Below are 21,323 nucleotides of genomic sequence, written 5' to 3' on the forward strand. Positions count from 1 at the left end.
TGTCTCCCGCTTATCCGAGGTCGGGCCGCGGGGGCAGCAGCCCGAGCAGAGATGCCCAGACTTCCCTCTCCCCGGCCACTTCTTCTAGCTCTTCCGGGAGAATCCCAAGGCGTTCCCAGGCAAGTCGAGAGACATAGTCCCTCCAACGTGTCCTGGGTCTTCCCCGGGGCCTCCTCCCGGTTAGACGTGCCCGGAACACCTCACCAGGGAGGCGTCCAGGAGGCATCCTGATCAGATGCCCGAGCCACCTCATCTGACTCCTCTCAATGCGGAGGAGCAGTGGCTCTACTCTGAGCCCCTCCCGGATGACTGAGCTTCTCACCCTATCTTTAAGGGAAAGCCCAGACACCCTGCGGAGGAAACTCATTTCAGCCGCTTGTATTCGCGATCTCATTCTTTCGGTCACTACCCATAGCTCATGACCATAGGTGAGGGTAGGAACATAGATCGACTGGTAAATTGAGAGCTTCGCCTTGCGGCTCAGCTCCTTTTTCACCACGACAGACTGATGCAGCGCCCGCATTACTGCGGATGCCGCACCGATCCGCCTGTCGATCTCACGCTCCATTCTTCCCTCACTCGTGTACAAGACCCCGAGATACTTGAACTCCTCCATTTGGGGCAGGATCTCGCTCCCAACCCTGAGAGGGCACTCCACCCTTTTCCGGCTGAGGACCATGGTCTCGGATTTGGAGGTGCTGATTCTCATCCCAGCCGCTTCACACTCGGCTGCGAACCGATCCAGAGAGAGCTGAAGATCACGGCCTGATGAAGCAAACAGGACAACATCATCTGCAAAAAGCAGTGACCCAATCCTGAGCCCACCAAACCGGACCCCCTCAATGCCCTGGCTGCACCTAGAAATTCTCTCCATAAAAGTTATGAACAGAATCGGTGACAAAGGGCAGCCCTGGCGGAGTCCAACTCTCACTGGAAACGGGTTCGACTTACTGCCGGCAATGCGGACCAAGCTCTGGCACCGATCGTACAGAGACCGAACAGCCCTTATCAGGGGGGCCGGTACCCCATACTCTCGGAGTACCCCCCACAGGATTCCCCGAGGGACACGGTCGAATGCCTTTTCCAAGTCCACAAAACACATGTAGACTGGTTGGGCAAACTCCCATGCACCCTCCAGGACCCTACTAAGGGTATAGAGCTGGTCCACTGTTCCGCGACCAGGATGAAAACCACACTGTTCCTCCAGAATCCGAGGCTCGACTATCCGACGGACCCTCCTCTCCAGGACCCCTGAATAGACTTTTCCAGGGAGGCTGAGGAGTGTGATCCCTCTGTAGTTGGAACACACCCTCCGATCCCCCTTCTTAAAGAGGGGGACTACCACCTCGGTCTGCCAATCCAGAGGCACTGTCCCTGATGTCCATGCGATGTTGCAGAGGCGTGTCAACCAAGACAGTCCTACAACATCCAGAGCCTTGAGGAACTCCGGACGTATCTCATCCACCCCCGGGGCCCTGCCACCAAGGAGTTTTTTGACCACCTCGGTGACCTCAGTCCCAGAGATGGGGAAGCCCACCTCTGAGTCCCCAGGCTCTGCTTCCTCATTGGAAGGCATGTTAATGGGATTGAGGAGGTCTTCGAAGTACTCCCCCCACCGACCCACAACGTCCCGAGTCGAGGTCAGCAGCGCACCATCCCCACCATATACAGTGTTGACACTGCACTGCTTCCCCTTCCTGAGACGCCGGATGGTGGACCAGAATCTCCTCGAAGCCGTCCAAAAGTCGTTCTCCATGGCCTCCCCAAACTCCTCCCCACGCCCGAGTTTTTGCCTCAGCAACCACCAAAGCCGCATTCCGCTTGGCCTGCCGGTACCTATCAGCTGCCTCCAGGGTCCCACAGGACAAAAGGGTCCTGTAGGACTCCTTCTTCAGCTTGACGGCATCCTTCACCGCTGGTGTCCACCAACGGGTTCGGGGATTGCCGCCACGACAGGCACCGACCACCTTACGGCCACAGCTCCGGTCAGCTGCCTCAACAATAGAGGCACGGAACATGGCCCATTCGGACTCAATGTCCCCCACCTCCCTCAGGATGTGGTCGAAGTTCTGCCGGAGGTGGGAGTTGAAGCTACTTCTGACAGGGGGCTCTGCCAGACGTTCCCAGCAGACCCTCACAACACGTTTGGGCCTACCACGCCTGACCAGCATCCTCCCCCACCATCGAAGCCAAATCACCACCAGGTGGTGATCAGTTGACAGCTCCGCCCCTCTCTTCACCCGAGTGTCCAAGACATGTGGCCGCAAGTCCGACGACACGACCACAAAGTCGATCATCGAACTGAGGCCTAGGGTGTCCTGGTGCCAAGTGCACATATGAACACCCCTATGCTTGAACATGGTGTTCGTTATGGACAATCCGTGACGAACACAGAAGTCCAATAACAAAACACCGCTCGGGTTCAGATCGGGGGGGCCATTCCTCCCAATCACGCCCTTCCAGGTCTCACTGTCATTGCCCACGTGAGCATTGAAGTCTCCCAGCAGAACGAGGGAGTCCCCAGAAGGTATGCCCTCTAGCACCCCCTCCAGGGACTCCAAAAAGGGTGAGTACTCCGAACACCTGTTCGGTGCATACGCACAAACAGCAGTTAGGACCCATCCCCCCACCTGAAGGCGAAGGGAGGCTACCCTCTCGTCTACTGGGGTAAACCCCAATGTACAGGCTCCAAGTCGGGGGGCAATAAGTATACCCACACCCGCTCGGCGCCTCTCACCGGGGGCAACTCCAGAGTGGTACAGAGTCCAGCCCCTTTCAAGGAGATTGGTTCCAGAGTCCAAGCTGTGCGTCGAGGTGAGTCCGACTATATCTAGCCGGGAACTCTCAACCTCACGCACAAGCTCAGGCTCCTTCCTCTTCAGAGAGGTGACATTCCATGTCCCAAGAGCCAGCTTCTGTAGCCGAGGATCGGACCACCAAGGTCCCCGCCTTCGGCCACCACCCAACTCACACTGCACCCGACCTCCTTGGCCCCTCCCATAGGTGGTGAGCCCATGGGAAGGGGGACCCACGTTGCCTCTTCGGGCTGTGCCCGGCCGAGCCCCATGGGTGCAGGCCCGGCCACCAGGCGCTCGCCATCGAGCCCCACCTCCAGGCCTGGCTCCAGAGTGGGGCCCCGGTGACCCGCGTCCGGGCAAGGGAAAATGCCGTCCAAAATTGTTTTTCATCATAGGAGGTTTTGTTTAACCGCTCTTTGTCTCATCCCTCACCTAGGACCAGTTTGCCTTGGGTGGCCCTACCAGGGGCATAAAGCCCCGGACAACAGAGCTCCTAGGATCATTGGGACACGCAAACCCCTCCACCACGATAAGGTGGCGGTTAAAGGAGGTAACAACCCTATAAAGCCATCCCGCTCCTGGAACATGGCGTCAGATGCTCGACAGGCCTTTGACAACAACAGAGCTCCTAGTACTTTCTTGCATCCCTATCGAGAGAGAACAGAATGTTGCTTTTTTTGTGTTTTGAGTTGTTTTTAATGGCTGTCTTTTCAGTTCCTTTTATTAAAAGGGGTTACCAGGCTGGTACCCCAACCTTTCTTGTTTTTTTCCCACAGTCTGTTTTCCCGGTCTCAATTACAAGTGCTGCACATTTATTTGAAATCCATTCTTCCTTCCATACTCTAACTTTTTATTTTTAATACAGGGACTTAGGAACTAGCGCTGCTGCCTCGCAGTTAGGAGACCCGGGTTTGCTTCCCGGGTCCTCCCTGCGTGGAGTTTGCATGTTCTCCCCGTTTCTGTGTGGGTTTCCTCCGGGTACTCCGGTTTCCTCCCACAGTCCAAAGACATGCAGGTTAGGTGGATTGGCGATCCTAAATTGTCCCTAGTGTGTGCTTGTTTGTAGTGTGTGTGTGTGTGTGCGCGTGCCCTGCGGTGGGCTGGCGCCCTGCCCGGGGTTTGTTTCCTGCCTTGCACCCTGTGTTGGCTGGGATTGGCTCCAGCAGACCCCCGTGACCCTGTAGTTGGGATATAGCGGGTTGGATAATGGATGGATGGATGGACTTAGGAACCAGAGTTTCTTGTGCATCATGTACAAGGCCCCAACCCTTGATGGGGTTCATTGTGAGATACACTCTTGCACACCCTCCCACTCACTCATACTGGGCCATTGCTCATATTATTAGAGGGTTAGTGAATTAGGAGTCAAACCCTCTAAGTACTGCACCAGTGTGCTGCCTCATTTCAGTTCAATTAACCTGTCCAGCTATTTTCTTTACCCACTTAATTAATTTAGGGAATTTAGAGCCTATTCTAGCAGCATTAGATGGGAAGCCCCATGGCTGAGATACCAATCTATCACAAGGCCTATTTACAGACACACACACTGACCTACCTTAGCAATTACCCATAATGCAGACCATGATTTTACAGAGCATAAGTGATCTGACTGTTACAAACAAACAAGGCTAATTATATTAACCTCTATATTTTGGCATGTGAAGGGCATATTTTAAAAAAAGCTGTGCAAGCACAGGGAGAATGAACAAACACCATAGTGACGTTGAACAAGTCTATTAAAGGAATACTCCACCTAAAATTTAATTTTTTATATGTTACTTACATCATGTAGCTTGTAGCTTGTAGCGTGAGAACAATTTTTAATCTCATGTTTTCATGCAGAGTGAGATAACAAGGTTTCTGGTACAACAAGTGTCTATGGAGACCAGCGTTGTACAACTATAAACGCTATCAAATACGTCAATGAAAAAATCTCACATTACTCGTGCTGCCTAATCCACATGTCACGTCATCCATACTTTTGATTACAACATCACAAACATATGTATTTTAACTAAAATATCACAATAAATCACCTCCCATAAATGTTCTTATGAATGAAAATGGAACACACTCAAATACAAACGAGCATTTGAATTGAAGCTCCCCTCCTATCCTTACATTTATATTGATAGCTTTGAGCCACAACAGGAGTACCTCAGTCTTATTTAGTTGCAGTCTGTGAAGCTGCATGGGTGAATTGACCTTCTGCTTGTCTGCATCTTGGAAATGCGCAATTATGAGGCATATTCTCTTCCTGATAATGTTTTTGTCTTTGGTTTACATTTCTCTCAGTGATCACAACAATATTTGGTCATCATTTTACTCAGTTGGAATCACCATTAATTTTACTGAATCAGCCCGCAATCTACGAGTTAACTTTGACTCTAGCATGTCATTTAAAGCGCATATTACAAAGTTGTCCAAATCATGTTTCTTCCATCTTAAAAATGTTGGGAAATTAAGGCGCTTTCTAAATAAACAGGATTCTGAGAAATTAATTCATGCATTTATTTCTAGTAGGATTGACTACTGCAATGTGGTGTTCACTGGATGTTCAAACTATTCTTTATACAGCCTCCAGTTAATCCAAAATGCTGCTGCAAGAATTATTACAAGAACAAGAAAGTATGAACACATAACTCTTAAATCCTTACACTGGCTCCCTGTTAAGTTTATGGTAGATTTGAAAATCCTCCTTTTAACATATAAAGCATTAAATGGCCAAGGTCCATCTTACTTGTCTGAACTTATTATGACTTACAAACCTGAGCGCACATTAAGATCTCAAGATGCAGGTCTGCTTATGGTTCCAAGGATTAATAAAATAACAGTGGGAGGTCAAGCTTTTAGTTACAGGGCGCCTAAACTGTGAAATCTTCTGCCTGCTTCTATAAGAGATGCCCCATTGGTCTCAGCTTTTAAATCCCGGCTGAAGACTCACTACTTCAGTTTAGCATATCCTGCCTAGAGCTGCTGATTAACTGTACATACTGCATCTCTGTTGTTATGTCATTAGCACTAAAACATAAGTAACATGATAGTTATAATTTGTTACTAATTCTCACCTTTTCTGTTTCTTTTCTCTGTACTCAAATGTGGCACTTGGTGCCACGGTCCACCTGTCAAGTTGTTTTGCTTGCCTAAGGTAAAGTCATCCCTGATGGAGGATCGCAAGAATCGTGGGGTAGAGGGGTCCTTTCATTGGATTGGCTGGCTCAGCGCTGTTTCAGCCGTGTAATGGCTAAATGGAGGAGGCAGCTTGATGGTCTCCAGGACTCTAAACAAATCCAAATCATATTATGTGATATCATCTACTGTTAAATTCTGGTCCGTACTTGTAAAATTTTTATTTTTATATTGTATTGAGGATTTGTTCTGTTCTGTGTATTGTACTGTATTGTATTGACCCCCTTCTTTTTGACACCCACTACATGCCCAACCTACCTGGAAAGGGGTCTCTTTTTGAACAGCCTTTCCCAAGGTTTCTTCCATTTTTTCCCTACAAGGGTTTTTTGGTAGTTTTTCCTTGTCTTCTTAGAGAGTCAAAGCTGGGAAGCTGTCAAGAGACAGGGCCTGTTAAAGCCTGTTGCGGCACTTCTTGTGTGATTTTGGGCTATACAAAAATAAATTGTATTGTATTGTATTGTATTGTAATGTTGATCACCATGTTATCTCCATTCTGCATGAAAATATGAGATTAAAATTTATTCTTGCTCAACACTACAAACTACATGGGGTAAGTAACATATAAAAATATAATTTTTGGCTTTAGTATTCCTATTAGACATGTAATACGGCAGTGTTATTGTAAATTCAATTGGTTAAAAAAGAGGGGAAAATTATGTGTCCAGCCGATGTCAACGATGTCCTGGTACCAAGATAAGACCAGCTTTAATGAGACGATGGCCCATGCATACCTACAGGGTGTTGGAGCTTAGAATTACCAATAAACTAACTGAACTGTAAGAAGAAACATGAAAATGCATGTAACCCATGCAGGAACCAGTCAGGAATCTCACAAACAATGTAGTAGCCACACTCTCCATGCATGAAATCCTTAAAAGCAGCATGGGTAGTAAAACAATAAGAGACCTTCAACTAAAATTAATGTAGAGGGAATGACACAAGTGCTGCAGAGCGGTGGTTATCAAGTTCAGCCCTCGGTCACTGTCTGGCTGCAGACTTTTTTGTTTCAGTTTTCACCTATAATTGATCTCCTTGTTTAATTAGCTGGTCTTTTTTCCTTCTCTTATTTTGTACTCAGACAAGTGCAGTAGTGTGAGATTTACACTTACAAGAAATTACAGAATATATATTTTTGTCTTACCTTTAAATACATAGCTCTATCATGTTATTTTATTTTTGATTAACTTTTTCTGTGTTGTTGGACTGCAGATAATTAATGATGAGCAGAACAGACTCAGGAGCAAACAACATCATTCAGTGCTAGCATTCATAAATACAGGGTAGCTATTGTATTTCAGTGTTACCCACTTGTATGTTTATTAGTAATTGATTGCAGAAATAACCAGGAAAGTACAAAAGAAAAAGTATTCAAAAACAAGAATTACTTCTTACCCATCTAATTCTCGCTTAACTCAGTAAAAAATATAGCATAACCAGTTTGTAATTTCTGGATTCATACAGCTATTAGCTTGTTTGATTAAGGTAGGAGTCCAATTGAAAGAAGCCCATTTGGCCCCAAGCCTGATGCTGACAGCCACTGGAATAGTGCAGGTGGCCTTGGTGGCACAGTGGTGGGTGCTCCTGTCTCACAGCTCCTGATGCCCAGGTCTGATTTCTGCTCTCTGAGTGGAGTTTGCTTGTGTCATCCTACCATATACTAGAGAAATTCATTTTAGGTTCATTGGTTATTTTTAAAAAGTTATTCTAGAGACCTAGATCTTGAGCAGGTTGTGTAGTATTTTAGGCTATTTTTGTATTATTTTTGCTTTGAAGCAACATATTTAAACAAATAGTTCTGCATATTTTTGGCAAAATGTGTAAATCTGAATTATTTAACGCCACATGTCAAGCCAAAACAACAAGATATAAATTGACCCTCATGCAGCGAACAGCCTGCAGAGATTTAAAGTTCATTTAATCAGTGTCTCATAAGTGGCTCGATTCCTGATGCTTCTTGGAGGGATTTCAACAAGGCTGTGATCAGTCTGGAACTCCACAACAATGACTGCTCTGGCAGCTCATCATTTCATTGCGGCAGATCATGCTTTTTGCTTTGTTGTCTATGAGAAGCAAACCTAAATGCTGTAAAAATAGGAAACAAGAAGATAACTGAAAAGGTTTGGTGTCCCAGAATGCACAAGATGGTGTAGGGTAGGACACAAGCAAGGTGCGCAATGACATTGCCAGGGTTGCCTTTATCCACAATGGTAGAGAAATGAGGTATCTCTTCATGTGGGCCTTAGTAAGAAGGAAGTGACTGCTGTAATGATCATTTTAAATACTCCAAAGGAGGAAGTGTCAGATAGTGGAGAGGTGGGCAGAGTCAGTTAAAACTCATGGGCATTCTTTGAGGCTGATAACTTCAGAATTGGAAAGAAGTGAAACCTCAGAGAAGGCTTCTTCTGGTAGCCTTACCTGCATTCCCTTTGGGTTAGTTCCACTGGGTTGTCAGGTTATGAATAACACATTTCTGTATTTAAATCCCACCTTAAACATCTCATTCATTGCCTAGGCTGCTTAATACAGTTCAGAGACATGGAGGTGCCAGAGTAGCATTTGGCACAATTCAGGAGTCAGCACTGGACTGGGCACCAGTTCATCACGGGGCACACTCATAAACATTTATAGCTATGAACTGACCTATAAAGCCAAACGTGCAGACAAGAAGGTCAACTTAATTTGCGAGCAGACCTAACAGTGTCAGTAATTACAATGTAATAGTAGGAAAGCCTGCGTTAAGCACATTGAAATGCAAACAGACCCAATAAAATGAAATGACAGGATGACTTACACCCATAAATACACAAGAACTGGATTATAGTGAGGCACAGATGGTACAGAGAGGACCAAAGGAAATGATATGTGGTGCAGAAATGTAGCCTGTTTTCAAATAGATCATGAAATTACACCCCTAGAGCTCCCTGATGAGTTGCACTGTAAGAATGAAATCCCTTCACCCTTTTGCTGAAACCAGTTTTCCAGTAAAAGGCCACAGGGAGCTGCAGCCTATGTCAGCAGTGACAGGATCAAGACTGAATTGAAGCCACGGTGGGACTGCGTCCACTCACATACACAAACGTGCACAGACATTCGCAGTGGCTGAGTATTGACACAAGAAACCAAATCACTTCATGAAGTAACTGCAGTCAACAAAATCCCCATCCCACAACTAGTAAGAAAAAGAAAAGAAATCTGAGAATTTGTCTGGCAACAATCATTACTTTTGACTTTCACATATTTTAAGTCAGCAGGGACAGCAATGGCACCCCGAAAGTGGGAAGCACCAAGATTTCTACAAATTACAAAGAAATTTCAATCTAGCATGTTCATTTGTTAACAAATAATTATAATTGTATTGCATTAGAATGAAAGTATGCTATCCAGGGTTGGTTCTACTATTGTGCTTGATGGTTATGAGACCTATAATTGGATGGATGGAGGATGGATGGATTAGAAGGAATATTTGCTTTTAAGCTGACATTCCATGTGGGATTGGTTGTGCCAGATGCTGCCAGGATAGGCATGACTCCCCACAATCTTGTGAGACAGAAATGAAGATGAACAAATAGATGGATTTGCATTTGAAGTCCTTTCCACTTTTCCCACATTTTAGTAGATAAGAAATGGAAAAAATATGAACAATTGTCGCACTCATAAGCAATTTTTAATTTATGATGATATATAATCCAATTGAATTTCTCTGTCCTACAGGGAACTTTGCTTTGCCAGCAGCACCATTAGACACTTCACATAAATGGAGCAAACACATTCTCATCCATAATGAATGACATAGAGGAGTGAACATGGATATGATACAATATCAGATTGTTCTGAGTAACAAATAAAGCAGGCATAAACACTCCATCAACTACCAAGAATAATATATAGAAATACATAAGGATAACATCCATCTACTGTATTTTCAAATCCACTTTTCCAATCAAGGGTTTCAGCGACAATGGTACAAAATGGGTACAAACCTTCTCACAGGTTGCCAGTCAATCACACGAGGCAAGCAAACCTACCTTGACACAATAACTTAAACATTATATGTCTTTGGAGTGAAACACACAGATATGTGCAAACTTGAAGCAGTGAACAGGCTGGGATTCTATTTTAGTCTCCTGGATCTGTGATACAGCAGTGCTATCCACTGGACCATCATGCACCCCATATGAGTAATATGCAACCTTACTTCTATAATGAACATGTCTGCAAGGTGCATTACAAGAACCTCACCATACTACAGTTTATTAGATGCTGTATATTTTTACAGAAAGGTCACACACTGACCAAATGCTATTTATTCAACCAGCAGTTTTGGGGTTTAAAGTCCAGTGCCTTAACTACTAAGTCAAACAGCTGCTTAGTCAGACTGACACAAACAATGGAAATGCTTCTCTAAATGTGAAATCATAATGTCGGCATGCATAGCCAATTGTTAATTCACCTCTAATAGTATTCATACGTGATCAGCCTTTAAATTGGTCTCTTGGGGTATCAAAGAGAAATAAAGTAGACATGTTTTTATATATATTAGTTTATATTTTATATATGTTATTTTTATTTCATTAAAAAACAGATGTTTTGTCTTGAGTAAAGAGCAGAAAGGCTAGGACTCTGCCATTGTGGATATTTATTGCTGGAGTCTTAAATGAAACTGTATTTGCTACAGGTCTAAAATGGGATGAAAATAATCTGAATATCTGTCTCCTTCTGTACTATCAAATGAAGAAATTTGGGCACAAACCAGTAGAGCACAAAGAACCAAGAGATGCAAACAAAGCCAAAAACACAGAAGGTGACATTACCAAAAGATCAAACTATCGCGTGTCAAAGCCAAATCACAAAACAACAGCTAAAGTCAAAAACTGGAACATAAAAGTTTATAGTAGAATTCTTAATAGAGCAAAAGGATCTGAGAAAGTACTAACAACCCAGCCACAGGGGATGCACAAACCAGTGTGTTTCTTCGTGCCGGTCCAAGCCCAGATAAATGGGGATAGTTATGTCAGGAAGGGCATCCGGTGTTAAATTTTTCCAAATCAATATGCGGACAACAATACAAATTTTCATATCGGATCGGTCGAGCCCCGGGTTAACAACGACCGCCACCAGTACTGTTAGCCAACAGGGTGCTGGCGGAAATTGGACTACTGTTGGCCGAAGAAGAGAAGAAGAGGGGGGAGACGTGTCCGGAGGCAGGAGGAGAGGAGGAAAGTAAAGAGAGTGGAACTGAGGGTAGGAACTTTGAATGTTGGCAGTATGACTGGTAAGGGGAGAGAGTTAGCAGATATGATGGAGAGAAGGAAGGTTGATATATTGTGCGTGCAAGAGACTAAATGGAAGGGAAGTAAGGCCAGGTGGATCGGAGGTGGATTCAAATTGTTCTATCATGGTGTGGATGGGTGGAGAAATGGGGTAGGAGTTATTCTGAAGGAACAATATGTCAAGAGTGTTTTGGAGGTGAAAAGAGTGTCAGGCAGAGTAATGATTATGAAGCTGGAAATTGGAGGTGTGATGATGAATGTTGTTAGTGCATATGCACCACAAGTTGGGTGTGCAATGGGTGAGAAAGAATATTTTTGGATTGAGTTGGATGAAGTGATGAACAGTGTACCCAAGCGACAGAAAGTGGTGATTGGAGCGGATTTCAACAGGGCATGTTGTTGAAGGGAACAGTGGAGACGAGGAGGTGATGGGAAGGTATAGTGTCAAGGAGAGGAATGAAGAAGGTCAGAGGATAGTGGATTTTGCCGAAAGGATGGACATGGCTGTGGTGAACATGTATTTTAAGAAGAGGGAGGAATATAGGGTTACGTACAAGAGTGGAGGAAGATGCACACAGGTAGATTACATCCTATGCAGAAGAGTTGTGGCAGGGAAAAGTGTAGTTAAGCAGCATAGGATGGTGGTCTGTAGGATGACGTTGGAGATCAAGAAGAGAAACAGAGTGAGGGCAGAGCCAAGGATAAAATAGTGGAAGTTGGAAAATGAAGACTGCAAGGTTGAGTTTAGGGAGGAGTTTGAGACAGGTTCTGGGTGGCAGTGAAGAGTTACCAGACAGCTGGGAAACTACAGCAGATGTAGTAAGGGTGACAGCAAGAAGGGTGCTTGGTGTGACATCTGGAAAGAGGAAGTAGGAAAAGGGAACCTGGTGGTGGAATGAGTATATACAGGAGAGTATACAGAGGAAGAGGATAGCAAAAAAAGAAGTGGGATAGTCAGAGAGATGCAGAAAGTAGACAAGACTACAAGGAGATAAGGCGCAAGGTGAAGAGAGAGGTGGTGAAGGCTAAAGAAAAGGCGTATGATGAGTTGTATGAGAGGTTGGATACTAAGGAGGGAGAAAAGGACCTGTACCGATTGGCTAGACAGAGGGACAGAGCTGGGAAAGATGTGCAGCAGGTTAGGGTGATAAAGGATAAAGATGGAAACGTACTCACAAGCAAGGAGAGTGTGTTGAGCAGATGGAAAGAGTACTTTGAGAGGCTGATGAATGAAGAGAACGAGAGAGAGAAGAGGTTGAATGATGTGGAGATAGTGAATCAGGAAGTGCAACGGATTAGCAAGGATGAAGTAAGGACATCTATGAAGAGGATGAAAAATGGAAAGGCAGTTGGTCCAGATGATATACCTGTGGAAGCATGGAGGTGTTTAGGAGAGATGGCAGTGGAGTTTTTAACCAGATTGTTTAATGGAATCTTGGAAAGTGAGAGGATGCCTGAGGAATGGAGAAGAGTGTACTGGTGCCGATATTTAAGAATAAGGGGGATGTGCAGGACTGCAGTAACTACAGGGGAATAAAATTGATGAGCCACAGCATGAAATTATGGGAAAGAGTAGTGGAAGCTAGGTTAAGAAGTAAGGTGATGATTAGTGAGCAGTAGTTTGGTTTCATGCCAAGAAAGAGCACCACAGATGCAATGTTTGCTCTGAGGATGTTGATGGAGAAGTTTAGAGAAGGCCAGAAACAGTTGCATTGCGTCTTTGTGGACCTGGAGAAAGCATATGACCGGGTGCCTCGAGAGGAGCTGTGGTATTGTATGAGGAAGTCGGGAGTTGCAGAGAAGTACGTAAGAGTTGTGCAGGATATGTACGAGGGAAGTGTGACAGTGGTGAGGTCTGCGGTAGGAGTGATGGATGCATTCAAGTTGGAGGTGGGATTACATCAGGGATTGGCTCTGAGCCCTTTCTTATTTGCAATGGTGATGGACAGGTTGACAGACGAGATTAAACAGGAGTCCCCGTGGACTATGACGTTTGCTGATGACATTGTGATCTGTAGCGATAGTAGGGAGCAGGTTGAGGAGACCCTGGAGAGGTGGAGATATGCTCTAGAGAGGAGAGGAATGAAGGTCAGTAGGAACAAGACAGAATACATGTGTGTAAATGAGAGGGAGGTCAGTGGAATGGAAAGGATGCAGGGAATAGAGTTGGCGAAGGTGGATGAGTTTAAATACTTGGGATCAACAGTACAGAGTAATGGGAATTGTGGAAGAGAGGTGAAAAAGAGAGTGCAGGCAGGGTGGAATGGGTGGAGAAGAGTGTCAGGAATAATTTGTGACAGACGGATATCAGCAAGAGTGAAAGGGAAGGTATACAGGACGGAAGTGAGACCAGCTATGTGATATGAGTTGGAGACGGTGGCACTGACCAGAAAGCAGGAGACAGAGTTGGAGGTGGCAGAGTTAAAGATGCTAAGATGTGCACTGGGTGTGATGAGGATGGATAGGATTAGAAATGAGGACATTAGAGGGTCAGCTCAAGTTGGACAGTTGGGAGGCAAAGTCAGAGAGGCGAGATTGTTTTGGTTTAGACATGGGCAGAAGAGAGATGCTGGGTATATTGGGAGAAGGATGCTAAGGATAGACCTGCCAGGGAAGAGGAAAAGAGGAAGGCCTAAGCGAAGCTTTATGGATGTAGTGAGAGAGGACATGCAGTTGATGGGTGTAACAGAGCAAGATGCAGAGGACAGAAAGATATGGAAGAAGATGATCCACTGTGGCAACCCCTAACGGGAGTAGCCAAAAGAAGAAGAAGATCTGAGAAAGTACTCACAATCTTAGACAATACATCCATGAATGATGACAATTTAAAAACAGTTTAACAACCGACTCTCTCCTGTTTACATTTAGCCTAATGTCTTCAACGTTCATAAAGGGGGATGATAGAATGCTTTTATTTATAACTCTGAAATTCAGTCTTATAGCTCCTTGAACACAATGTTTTTTTTTTGCAATATTCAAACTCACTTGGCCAAAGAATATAACAGATGTGACTGCTGGACTGAAAGCTACAAAGGTAACAGACTCAGAACAAAATCCCCAATTCCAGCCATGGGAGTAATTCTTACTTTTCTTTCAAGCAAAATAATTTTCTACCTTTTATACCCCGTTTAAGAATTTGGGGTATTGTTTTTTAATATACATTTTTAGCATTTGTCATGCATGCTTAGTGAATACCCTCAGGGATCTGTCAAGGAGTGGAATTCCACCTCAGGGAGAGAGGGGGTATTGTCGCTAACTACTTATTCTTTTCCCTATCGTCCTGAGAGGTCCAACTCAGAGGACAAATAGACTGACTTCTGCCTTGCTCTGATAACCCTGCCCCTTCCAAGTTGTAACGGCCGACCCCTTACCCAGCCAGAAGCTACATTACCAAGACCTGTGGCCTGGATAAATTACTGAGATGAATCTTATATATCAAGCCGTACCTCTAACAAATAATATTTTCCCCTCAATCGACGGTTTACACAAGCACGCAAAAGCAGGTATGTCAAATAAATGAATGAATATATTAAATGGAACAAAACAACAAAACAGTACTGCACACTCCCCATACACAAATATATATATATATATATATATATATATATATATATATATAAAACCCTCCACCAAAGCAGCAACGTGACAACACCATATATATACACACAATAATAAACCCTCCCTTGCCTCTGTAACATATACTGTAACAAACAACTCTAATAACAACAATGAATGAATACGGAATGACAATGATCGTGAACTTGAGTCCGGGTATATTACTGTCCTGAATATGGATGACTGAAAGAATGGATGTGTTTGAATCTCCTGGAAAATAGAACAATCTCACTGTGTTAGTCCTCGGCGTGTGGTGGATAATGATGTCCAACCCCGGGGTCTCTGGCGATGATTGAACTGAAGTAAATACGGCAGAATGAAAAACAAACTGGATACAAAGCGCGATGTGAAAAATAGCAGGTAATGGTGGTTCGTAGTCGTAAAATGAAATCTCCGCCTTTCTCCTTCCTCCTTCTCTTTTCCCTCCTGATTGTTTGAATAGTAAAGAGCCAGATGTAATTGATTGTGAACAGGTGCTTTCCATCTTGGGGCTGCGGTCTCCCTCTATCATCCGTCCCACTCTGTATTTATGGGGACAACATTCACTGATGCACACATGATAAACAGCAAATGGGATGATGGAAACAAAACGCACTCAGCACAAACATTGAAACCACTATTACTATGTAGCTCCGCTACAAGGTGAGCAGCCATATATTCTAATCACACAAAGGCAGTGGCCATCACAGAGCACAGAGATGAACCAATTTCTACCATACATGAGGCAACTTGAATTGTTGTTTATATTCTTTCTAACTTTTATTTTAAACTTCAAAATTAGACAGGAGGCAACACAACTCTTGAACCCATGCCTGTATTTTCTTCAAACAAAATCAGCAGTGTCTCTGCTCTGTTTGCATCTTTCATGTATTTTTCACTTTTCTAACTCCTTTACTATTGTCCTCTTTTGCATCTGTAATTTCATTTTAATATTATAATTGCAATATTATGATTCCAATATATCCTAATCCATCATTCCTTATTGTGCTGATTATAATTGTTATGATTTGGTTTTCTTAAAGGTTTTCAGATATACTGAATCTGATTCTGCTGCATATTTAAAGGCGTTTGTTTATTTTAATGTCTAATTGCGGTATCCTTTTGTTTCTTGTAAGCGCTGCCATTGTGGGTTTAGCTTGTGTACATTTACTAGCACATTGCTATTTGGGAGGTCATGATCTGTGATATCACTGAATACAGGGTATAAACATCTGCAGTCATGCACTTCCTGACATCCAAGACCTGATAAAAATACTTTTATATTTTGAGTGTTTTGGTTTATACTCTTCCCCTCCTTGAACCTTATCGTGGTGGAGGGGTTTGCATGTCCCAATGATCCTAGGAGCTCTGTTGTCCGGGGCTTTATGCCTCTGGTAGGACCACCCAAGGCAAACTGGTCCTAGGTGAGGGATGAGACAAAGAGCGGTTAAACAAACCTCCAATGATGAATCAAAACTATGGACGACATTTTCCCTTGCCCGGATGCGGGTCACCGGGGCCCTCCTCTGGAGCTAGGCCTGGAGGTGGGGCTCGAAGGCGAGTGCCTGGAGACCAGGCCTGCACCCATGGGGCTTGGCCGGGCACAGCCCGAAAAGGTAAAATGGGTCCCCCTTCCCATGGGCTCAGCACCTATGGGAGGGGCCAAGGAGGTCGGGTGCAGTGTGAGTTGAGTGGTGGCCGAAGGCGGGGACCTTGGCGGTCTGATCCTCGGCTACAGAAACTGGCTCTTGGGACGTGGAATGTCACCTCTCTGAAGGGGAAGGAGCCTGAGCTAGTGTGTGAGGTCGAGAGGTTCCGGCCAGATATAGTTGGACTCACCTCGACGCACAGCTTGGACTCTGGAACCAATCTCCTTGAGAGGGGCTGGACTTTCTACCACTCTGGAGTTGTCCCTGGTGAGAGGCGCCGAGCGGGTGTGGGCATACTTATTGCACCCTGACTTGGAGCCTGTTCATTGGGGTTTACCCCGGTGGACGAGAGGGTAGCCTCCCTCTGCCTTCGGGTGGGGGGATGGGTCTTAACTGTTGTTTGTACGTATGCACCGAACAGCAGTTTGGAGTACCCACTCTTATTGGAGTCCCTGGAGGGGGTGCTAGAGGGCATACCTTCTGGGGACTCCCTCGTTCTACTGTGAGATTTCAATGCTCACGTGGGCAATGACAGTGAGACCTGGAAGGGTGTGATTGAGATGAATGGCCCCCCTGATCTGAACCCGAGCGGTGTTTTGTTATTGGACTTCTGTGCTCATCACGGATTGTCCATAACGAACACCATGTTCAAGCATAGGGGTGATCATATGTGCACTTGGCACCAGGACACCCTAGGCCTCAGTTTAATGATCGACTTTGTGGTCGTGTTGTCGGACCTGCGGCCACATGTCTTGGACACTCAGGTGAAGAGAGGGGCAGAGCTGTCAACTGATCACCACCTGGTGGTGAGTAGGCTTCAATGGTGGAGGAGGATGCCGGTCAGGCCTGGTAGGCCCAAACGTGTTGTGAGGGTCTGCTGGGAACGTCTGGCAGAGTCCCCTGTCTGAAGCAGCTTCAACTCCCACCTCCGGCAGAACTTCGACCACGTCCCGAGGGAGGTAGGGAACATTGAGTCTGAATGGGCCATCGATGGGGGGAGTACTTCGAAGACCTCCTCAATCCCAATAACATGCCTTCCAATGAGGAAGCAGAGCCTGGGGACTCGGAGGTGGGCTCCCCCATCTCTGGGACTGAGGTCACCGAGGTGGTCAAAAAACTCCTTGGTGGCAGGGCCTCGGGGGTGGATGAGATATGCCCGGAGTTCCTCAAGGCTCTGGATGTTGTAGGACTGTCTTGGTTGACACGCCTCTGCAACATCGCATGGACATCAGGGACAGTGCCTCTGGATTGGCAGACTGGGGAGGTGGTCCCCCTCTTTAAGAAGGTGGGACCAGAGGGAGTGTTCCAACTACACTGAAGGATCACACTCCTCAGCCTCCCTGGAAAAGTCTATTTGGGGGTCCTGGAGGGGAGGGTCCATCGGATAGTCGAACCTCAGATTCAGGAGGAACAGTGTGGTTTTCGTCTTGGTCGTGGAACAGTGGACCAGCTCTACACCATTAGCAGGGTCCTGGAGGGTACATGGGAGTTTGCCCAACCAGCCTACATGTGTTTTGTGGACTTGGAAAAGGCGTTCGACCGTGTCCCTTGGGGAATCCTGTTGGGGGTACTCTGAGAGTATGGACTACTGGACCCCCTGATAAAGGCTGTTCGGTCCCTGTACGATCGGTGTCAGAGCTTGGTCCGCATTGCTGGCAGTAAGTCGAACCCATTTCCAGTGAGAGTTGGACTCCACCAGGGCTGCCCTTTGTCATCGATTCTGTTCATAACTTTTATGGACAGAATTTCTAGGCACAGCCAGGGTGTTGAGGGGGTCCAGTTTGGTGGACTCAGGATTGGGTCACTGCTTTTTGCAGATGATGTTATCCTGTTTGCTTCATCAGGCCATGATCTTCAGCTCTCTCTGGATCGGTTCGCAGCTGAGTGTGAAGCGGCTGGGATGGGAATCAGCACCTCCAAATCCGAGACCATGGTCCTCAGCCGAAAAAGGGTGGAATGCCCTCTGAGGGTTGGGAGCGAGATCCTGCCCTAAGTGGAAGAGTTCAAGTATCTCCGGATCTTATTCACGAGTGAGGGAAGAATGGAACGTGAGATCGACAGGCGGATCGGTGCGGCATCCGCAGTGATGCGGGCTCTGCATCAGTCTGTCGTGGTGAAAAAGAAGCTAAGCCGCAAGGCAAAGCTCTCAATTTACTGGTTGATCTGCAGTATGTTCCTACCCTCACCTATGGTCATGAGCTATGGGTAGTGACCAAAACGCAAATACAAGCGGCTAAAATGAATTTCCTCTGTAGGGTATCTGGGCTTTCCCTTAAAGATAGGGTGAGAAGCTCAGTCATCCGGGAGGGGCTCAGAATAGAGCCGCTGCTCCTCCGCATCGAGAGGAGTCAGATGAGGTGGCTCGGGCATCTGATCAGGATGCCTCCTGGACGCCTCCCTGGTGAGGTGTTCCGGGCACGTCTAACCGGGAGGAGGCCCTGGGGAAGACCCAGGACACGCTGGAGGGTCTATGTCTCTCGGCTGGCCTGGGAACGCCTTGGGATTCTCCCGGAAGAGCTAGAAGAAGTGGCTGGGGAGAGGGAAGTCTGGGCATCTCTTCTCAAGCTGCTGCCCCTGCAACCTGATCTCGGATAAGCGGAAGAGGATGGATGGATGGATAGATGGTTTATACTCATTTTTTGAAATACAGACTTCTTGCTTTAGTTTTCTTGACTGTAGTTTTTGTTTTCTGATTACCTTTGATAAAAGCTAAGACTGATTTTGTGTTGTGAATGTTTGCTCAGTTTAGTGTTATGTTTTTTATCCCTATTTGAAAATATTTATACCTTTACTACTAAAGGCATTAACAGCAGTGGTACCACCCTCAGAAGATCTGATCATCTCTGGTGCAGCAACCAGAAGAAAAAGAAATAAAAGACATCAGTTACTACAGCCATGTTACTGAATTTTTGGCCTCTTCCCTCTGTCTTTTTTGAAATTTTCTTTGGTATTTGTTGTGTTTATCCCTTTTTGAGACTGTTTGGATTTTTGAAATTAGCTGTGATTTTTGGCCTTATAGTCTTGGCATTGCCTTTTTTTTAAACAAGTTTAGCAGATGTTTTGAAGATTAATTTTTATGGATCTCTGTGTTTTTTTTTTTTTTTTTTAAATTTCTGATTACTGTTCTGGTTTTCTCTTTTTGTTTACTAACAGCCTTTAATTATCTGTTTTATTTGTTACAGTATCCACAGCCAGTTATTTTAGCACTTACTTTTTAAATTCTCTTGTCTTTTTGCTTAAAACTTCATTCCTAGTTAGTTCATTTTAATGCCCTTAATTGTTTAATTGTTTCTTGTTAATCAAGTTAATTGTCATGGTCGGGTTTCGAATGAGTTATTACTGATTACGTTTTTTCTAACATCTTGGCACTGTTTTGCGTAACCGTTGTTAGTGCAGCTTCCTGCGTTTCTAGGGGTGTGGCCTCCTGTGTTGTGACCTGCAGGTAATTGGTGCGATGGGGTAAAAGGTCAGCTTCTAAGATTCTAATTAATAGTTATGCTTCTTGCTAGTTTCATTTGGTCTGACCTCTGTCTGTCCTTGACTTTGATTCTTGTCTCTTGTTTGGACTTGATCAGTTTTTTTTATGTTGGTTTGGTTTACTTTTTACATGTATCCAATGGTCCAATATGGTCCCACTGTTCCTCCATTACACTGTCCACCTTCCGGTGTAAAAATCTTCATCCCTGTCAGTATGCCAGTGTACCAACTTCCAAGATGGTATCTGCCAATCTTCTGGCTGAGATAGGGAATACTCTGCCATTATTTTTGGCCATTCAGTACCTGGCCATGTAAGGGGATCATTCACAATCCCAGTTGGGACTCCAGCCACTCACTGCCATCCATCACAGTATAAATCTGCTGTTCTTTGGAGTAGTTGGGTAGCCCTTAGATTGGGTAATGTTTCTGCTTCAAGAACCAGTGGGGCACAGCCCGACTAGACATTGTGCAAAATAAGAAAAAAACTTTCCTCACTAATTAGGCTAATGAAGTTGAGGATGCAATTATCTATCTGCTCCGCAAGGCTTATTCTCACCTGGACAAAGCTGGCAGCATTGTGATGATTCTGTTTTCGATTTCTCCAGTGACTTCAGTACCATTCAGCCATCCTTGATAAATGGTAAACTCAGAGATATGCAGGTGGATGAGCCTATGGGGTCCTGGATAATGGACTATCTATCAGGCAGAACGCAGTTTGTGAAACTTGAGGACTGTGTTTCTGATATGGATATGAGCAATACTGGCACAAAGAACAGTCCTGTCTCCTTTTCTATTCAGTCAGTACACCTCCGACTACAAATATAACACCAGGCCATGTCACTTACAGAAGTTCTTATATGATTCAGCACTTATGAGTTGTATGAAGGTGGAGAAACTTGTTTGTTGGTTGAGAAAGAATTGTCCGCATCTTAACATCAGCAAAACCAAGGCACTGCTAATTGACTTTCATGGCACCAAAGAACCTCCATGTACGGTCACTATTCAGGGAGTGAATGTAAAGAGGGTTCACTTCATCAAGTACAGGGTGAGTCAAAATTATGTTAACACTAATGGATTATTTTTATCTTGCCCAGACCTTTCAGAGTAGATGGATAGGTCGTGGTGGACCATTGTCATGGCCTCCACCCTCCCCTGAGTTGACACCCTGTGATTCCTGGTTATGGGGTATGGTGAAGGAGCATGTGTATAGCAGGAAAGTTTGTGATATCAATGACCTGAAGGACAGAATATGGACTGTGGTATCATCCATTCCCTGCGAAATGTGTGTCCAGCCTTTAAATGGTACTGTTGCTCGTTGATTTTTGTGTGCTAAACATGATGGCGAA

At 45.2% G+C, this 21,323-nt stretch overlaps 1 protein-coding gene across 1 annotated transcript in view; it reads right to left on the minus strand.

Moving 5' to 3' along the window:
- si:dkey-8e10.3 (serine/threonine-protein kinase SBK1) overlaps positions 1-21,323 on the minus strand; it is a 51,094-nt gene that overhangs the window by 15,587 nt on the left and 14,184 nt on the right. The window lies entirely within an intron of this gene.

The sequence above is a fragment of the Erpetoichthys calabaricus genome, chromosome 11, assembly GCF_900747795.2.
Source record: "Erpetoichthys calabaricus chromosome 11, fErpCal1.3, whole genome shotgun sequence".
Taxonomy (NCBI): domain Eukaryota; kingdom Metazoa; phylum Chordata; class Cladistia; order Polypteriformes; family Polypteridae; genus Erpetoichthys; species Erpetoichthys calabaricus.